The sequence below is a fragment of the Gadus morhua genome, chromosome 7 (genome assembly GCF_902167405.1).
Source record: "Gadus morhua chromosome 7, gadMor3.0, whole genome shotgun sequence".
NCBI classification, from domain to species: domain Eukaryota; kingdom Metazoa; phylum Chordata; class Actinopteri; order Gadiformes; family Gadidae; genus Gadus; species Gadus morhua.
In genome coordinates this window covers 15,640,919-15,645,918 of record NC_044054.1, presented here as the reverse complement: position 1 = coordinate 15,645,918, position 5,000 = coordinate 15,640,919, and positions in this window count along the sequence as shown.

Below are 5,000 nucleotides of genomic sequence, written 5' to 3'. Positions count from 1 at the left end.
AAATATAGAATTAGATGAATTTTAGATTGTTAGTTTGTGATTCATGTATTTGTCAAAAAGATAAAATAGCTGTATAAAGGTCTAGTTAGGTTACCTTTTTACCCTCTCCAAGTCTCTTTCATGGCAACATTTTGCAACAGTAAATATTTAATTTGCATGTTGTGTGTGTGTGTGTGTGTGTGTGTGTGTGTGTGTGTGTGTGTGTGTGTGTGTGTGTGTGTGTGTGTGTGTGTGTGTGTGTGTGTGTGTGTTGGTTTCACTTGTGACGACATTTCTCGTTAGAGGGACATTATGGGTGGGCCACACTAAGAGTCAGCTGTTCAAATATCTGCTATTTCACGTTTTGTTATTTTATTACAATTTCTTGTGTAATGCAAGCCAAATTCCAGCAGGGACAAGCAATTTGTCCTATTGGCCCCTGAACATACCACAATCTGACTTCAAGTAAACATTCCATTCTGTTACGTTAAAATTTTAAATAAAAGAACACACACAGCTCACTCACTCCAAGCAAATATAGGCAGCACTGGAATACTGTTGAAGATTTGTATCATATAAAGCCGAATACTTTCATTAATGCCGTTAACTATACTTGGTGAACTCTGTCGCGAGTGATGTAAACTAGCTGTTAAAACTATTTGGGCATTATGCTTTGCACTTCACCACACAGTGCATTACCATGCACAATAGAAACTCTATAGCACCCAGATTTCTTATGCGTCATGTCAACCACCAAATCCAGGATACAATCCCTTTTCTCCCACAGTGAAACCCGGACACGACACCGACTTTAACCCATTGCTATCCGGGCGTATTTCTCTGAAGGTAACTTGCTGGTATCTTGGGGCTCAACAGCTGCAAGCATCTTACAAGGCGTCCGCATGATGTGACCTCCATGGAGACTCCTATCCTTACATTTGTATTTGTATGGCAATAATCTGACCAATGGTGCAACTCTACGGACAGCTTGGGACAATGTCTTTGTATGCTCATGCCTTTGGTTTGACCAAAACCTTCAGGTTTATATTCTTCTTTTTGTCAATAAGTTTGTGAGGCGTTTGACCATTTCGGAACACTTTGAAAAATGTAAATGGACTTGTTGACCGAAAATAGCACTTATGCAACAAATGTGACAATGACGATGACCCAAGCACCCAATTGTGGCTTAGAGATTGCAACATCTTCTCAGTCGCTTGTGACTAGGGGGCCAAAACAACTTGAAGGCCTGTCCACACACGTACAGATACTAGCTTTTCTTGTACGGACCGGAGGCCAAACACAGAGAAACGTATGTTCCTTATGTGTGGGTCTTAGGCATGAGAGTAGAAACATGTGGGAAGATAGATTTTTCAAGGATTTAACACACCTGTGGATAATCTGAGTAATTTAGCCTGGAGAGGATGCTGTATGAAGCAAGACCAACCGCACAGCCAGTGAAGAGGGGACACTGTATAAAGTAACACCCACCACACAGCCAGTGAAGAGGGGACACTGTATAAAGTAACAGCCACCACACAGCCATTGGAGAGGGGACACGGTATAAAGCAAGACCCACCTGACAGCCAGTGAAGAGGGGACACTATAAAGCAACACCCACCTGACAGCCAGTGAAGAGGGGACACTTCCAACAAAGGTTGGAAACTGGGTGGTGAATGGTACGGTGAAGATAGCAAGAGAATAATAGAAAGAAGTTCTTCCTAGTAAGCAAACGTTGAAAGAGTATTGTTTTTTCTTAAAGCACAGGGTTTGTGTGTGTGTGTGTGTGTGTGTGTGTGTGTGTGTGTGTGTGTGTGTGGGTGTGTGGGTGTGGGTGGGTGTGTGTGTGTGTGTGTGTGTGGGTGTGTGGTGGGTGTGTGTGTGTGGGTGTGTGCCTGTTCAATCCTGCGTGTGTGAGTTTCCCCCATGTTGGTTCCCCTATTATTCTCAGTGAATAAATCTAGTAAGGATATATTATTAATCATTACTCCCCCTACTCCCACCTGAGCAGTTAACGTAAAAATCTGTTTGGGTTTGCAAAGTAACCCTGTGTGTCAGCCCTTTCCACCAGTACTAGCTACGAGAGAGAGAGAGAGAGAGAGAGAAAGAGGGAGAGAGAGAAAGAGAGAGAGAGAGAGAGAGAGAGAGAGAGATGTTGAGTAAGGGATATATTATAGCGAGCCGGTCATTATTGTGAAATAAACCCTGACAGAGTGATGCAGGACCCTGATGCAAAGCAAAGGACGGTGAATCACTCTTGAATCCCCCTTACACGGCTACTTACTAAATAATTCAAGAATGGGGCACAAAATATAACAACACAATTATTTTATTGATTAAAAAAATCATTCACTGCTTCCGATAAAAATATTGTCTGTTACTCATAGCAGTGTTCAGTTACTCATAGCGGTGGTCTGTTACTCATAGTGGTGGTCTATCATACTTAAATAACACTCAGAATCTAGTATTCTACAAAGCTGTGTTATAAAGCTAGATAACACGTTCAATTCCTGAATTATTTCCCTATCATGTTGTAATACCTCATCGCCAAATCATTGTGGAAACCAAGACCAGTATGCCTGTACTTCCTTAACCCGCCCTTATGCAGTGGCACGGTCAGTCACATGACGAGAGAACATCTCATTGGCTCCCCAGAGAGAGGCCCGACCTTGAACGGGGTGTCATTATATCGCACGCCACATCCAACCGGATAGACATGTCACTCATGTGACAGCGAGGTCACCTGACCTTGACCTGGGCGTCGCATGTTACCCAGCAGCCTTGGGTTGACTATTTTTGCATATTGGGAGAAGGGGCAGGAGTCAAGGTGGTGGCCCGTCTCCATACACCTCCAGGTCACTGCCTCTTAGGTACAGGAGTCCGACAACATCATCACCGCCTGCTTTTGCATCATGTCACTATTTGAACATAGCGAGACATACAATGTCAGTTTCACACATATGGACATCATGTGCAGATATGTTTCTCTAATTATTAAATGTATCTTAATTACCTGACCATAATTGATATATTACTATGTAAATCTTGTTTCTTCTCACAGAAACCACTGAAGAGCATGTGATATTGGTACAGTAACAGTCACATGATTGCATCCTGTTACATCTATGTTGATGTTTGTCCAGAATCATTCCCAATGCTTTGTCCTGGTTGTCAGACCAGTGCTGGCAGGGCAGCAGGAACAAAAGGGATAGGATCCAAATGCCGACAAGGACTCGGGGAATGTAACCAAAAGGCTTTCAATAAAGAAACTCAAATCTACGTAGGAGTGGGAAAACACTAACATATTGAGAACCACACAGAACCACAAGGAAACACAAGGAGAACCAGCAGGTTAAAACAATAACACCTAGAGAACCACAAGGGACCTCAAGGAAACACAAGGAGAACCTGCAGGTTAAAACACTAACATAGAGAACCTCAAGGAACCTCAATGAGAACCAGCAGGTAAAAACACTAACACCTAGAGAACCACAAGGAACCTCAAGGAACCGCAAGGAATATAACGGGAGAGACTGATCAGAGTGAGATACAGGGGGGGGGAGACTTACCAGGACGCTTGGGTAAGGGGAAGGCAATGAGTGCTATGATGTTAAGAGCACAAAAGATGTAAGGACATCTTGGGACAGGTGGAGAGCCACTAAACAACATAAATACAGAGTCGGACCAGGACTGTTAATCACAGTAACACCCTTTATTGATACTGTAAGTGAAAATGTAATCTTAGAATTGGCTCAGAGCAATACATAAATGTTAAAATCATTGTTGTTTTATAATTAATTATTGATTTTCTGGAACCATGTTGCTTAAATGATCGAAGATAAAAGTGGTAAGCAGGCAATAAGGTTCAGGTGAGTGCTGATTCTGCCCCACATTTGAGCCAGATAATAATCAGTCCTTTTGTTTGACCATATGGGCCCGGTGAAATTCTCATATGCTTGTGTTGTCATGTGTTTGAGGCCACACGTAGCATGGGGGAAATCAGATGTGTGACCATAAATTGTAATGTAATTCTGACTCTAATACACTGCTCCAGGGTTTAATGACCCTTTTCTTTTTTACCCAGACGGAAGAAGCAGTGCTAATTGTATCCGAGTGACTGTTCCGCACTCTGGAGAGGAGGAGGAATTGAGTGCTTGTTTTCCGCTAGATAGCAGCTGGTCTGAGAACAGTAGCCTCAGGAGAAAGAGTCTGGCAGTCCTCCTGCAGCCGGCCGGGACTGCTGCTTGGTGGAACGGCCTTAATAAAGCCATGAGGAGGTTCTGTTGCTTGGTGGAACCAGCATAATAAAGCCATGAGGAGGCGAGGTACTGTTGCTTTGTGGAACTGCATAATCAGGACATGGGGAGGTTATGTTGCTTGATGGAACGGCCTTAATAATTACATGAGATGAGGTTCCGTTGCTCAGTGGAACCGCCTTATTACAGCGGAAAACAATCTTCATCAAATAATGATCTCATCATATTTCTAATTTTCCAATTTCAAAGTAGGCAAATAAATCAAGATACAATTTTATTTTTGGTGTCCAAGATCAGATTTAAATGAAGTGTTCTGGTATTTTATTTGTGTATGCAATCCTTTTTTGCAAATACCTTCACGGAGGAAGGTCAGAGACCGTCAGTGATACTGATGTCATGACTGAGACTCTTCCATCGTCTCCAACCTAATATTAAAACCAGCCAATCACCAGCCAGTGGCTCCTCATTAGCCAAGTCCTAATTAGTCTGTATCCAAACCTGTGTAAACTAAAGCATAATTGTCTACTATCGTTACTGTTCTTGTTTGTGTTTAAGATCCACTGAGCCGGTCTGGCCTGGACCAGTTCCTCTTGTGCTCTTGCTCTGGGTCAGGAGAACCAATGAGAACACACTAAACGTCCTTAAGATCTATAAAAGAGCAGCGACATCCAATGCTCCGGCCATGTTTTTTATCTGGGTTTGGACAACTCAGATAACTGCAATATAGAAAATCATTACATAATTACATACATTACATAATCAAAACAC